The following is a 1,843-nucleotide window of genomic DNA, read 5'->3' on the forward strand; positions in this document are numbered from 1 at the left end:
CGATTTGAAGACGCCGATATGTGCACAAACAGGGCGAGTGTCTGGCCCAGCAGTTAAGGCTGTGGTTGGGACCCCAAATCCCACATCAGAGTGCCCGGGTCCAGCTTCCTGCTCACGTGGATCCTGGGAGACAGCGTGGTGACGGCTCAAGTGCTTGGGCCCCTGCCACCCACGTGGGACACCCCGATTGAGTTCCCAGCTGGTGGTTTCAGCCTGGTCCAGCCTGTCGCATTTGGGGAGCGAACCAGAAGGTGGAAGAGCTGTGTGTGTGTGTGTGTGTGTGTGTGTGTGTGTGTCCCTGCCTTTAGAATAAAGAAAAATGAGAATCAATAGCAGGGGCTCTCGGGAAGTGAGCGACCTCTGTCCTCTGTCTCTGTTTCTTCTTCTCGCTGCCTTTCAAGTAAAGATTTTTTTTAATGTGCGTATGTGGGTGCCTTAGACTGGTGAGATCTGGCGGCCAGTGCCGGGAGGGCGAGCGAACGCGTGCACCAAGGTCAAGGTCCCCTGTCTGCCGCCCGCAGCCTCCGCTCTAGGCTGCCCGCGCTGTGTTGTCCCAGCACCTACACCTCTCGCTATCTTTGAAAACACCCACTGTAGCCATTATCTCCTACCCACATGTCCGGCCCGAGCCCCACGGCACTGACCAGCACCCAAGGCTTAGCTCCTGGTCTCCCCCACCCCCGGAAAAGCAATGACGCAGCTTTCAGAGGCGTTCGCCTCCTTAGGTGCGCGTTGTATACCCCAAGTGCTGATAAAAAAAAAAAACACTCCTCATTAGGGACGATGTTTCTTCTTTACAGTGTTGCATCTGCACGCACTGATGGGCCCTGCTGCGGCCCGCCAGGCTCGCTCCATGCCTGCCATCTCCTCGGCCTCCCTGTCCACTCCGGACTCTTCCGGTTATTTGGAAAAGATCATAAATTGCGCGAGATGACAGCCACCCTTCCTTGCTACGGGCAGGAGAACTGACGCCTCCCGCTGGGTCTGGCTCGTTCTCATCTAACCCCTTTCTGTCCCTCCCCTTCCTGCTTCCACCACTCTTGTCTCACAGCAGATCAATTTCTTTTTTTAAAATTGTATTTATTTATTTATTTATTTGATAGAGTGGATAGTGAGAGAGACAGAGAGAAAGGTCTTCCTTTGCCGTTGGTTCACCCTCCAATGGCTGCTACGGCTGGTGCGCTGCAGCAGGCGCAGCACACTGATCCGAAGCCAGGAGCCAGGTGCTTCTCCTGGTCTCCCATGGGGTGCAGGGCCCAAGCACCTGGGCCATCCTCCACTGCACTCCCTGGCCACAGCAGAGAGCTGGCCTGGAAGAGGGGCAACCGGGACAGAATCTGGTGCCCCGACCAGGACTAGAACCTGGTGTGCCGGCGCCGCAGGCAGAGGATTAGCCTAGTGAGCTGCGGCGCCGGCCAGCAGTTCAATTTCTAACAGAGTGAGTCAGACAGAGAGATCATCCATCCTCCGGTTCACTCCCCAAATGCCCACAATAGCCAGGGTTGGGCCAAGCCCGAGTCAGGAGCCCAGAACTCCATCTGGTTCCCCCACGTGGGTGCATCATCTGCTGCCTCCCAGGCACAGTAGCAGGAAGCTGGATGAGACGTGGAGGCAGAGGCGGGACTCCCATCAGACACTGCAATACGGGATGTGGGCGTCCCAAGCAGAGGCTCCACCCACTGTGCCGCAGCACCCCCCCCCCATCAACTTCTTTCGCTTTTTTAAAAAGATTTATTTATTTATTTGAAAGTTAGAATTACACAGAGAGAGAAGGAGAGGCAGAGAGAGAGAGAGAGGGAGAGAGAGAAGTCTTCCATCCACTGGTTTACTCCCCAGATGGCCA

Source organism: Oryctolagus cuniculus, chromosome 1 (genome assembly GCF_964237555.1).
Source record: "Oryctolagus cuniculus chromosome 1, mOryCun1.1, whole genome shotgun sequence".
Lineage (NCBI taxonomy): Eukaryota > Metazoa > Chordata > Mammalia > Lagomorpha > Leporidae > Oryctolagus > Oryctolagus cuniculus.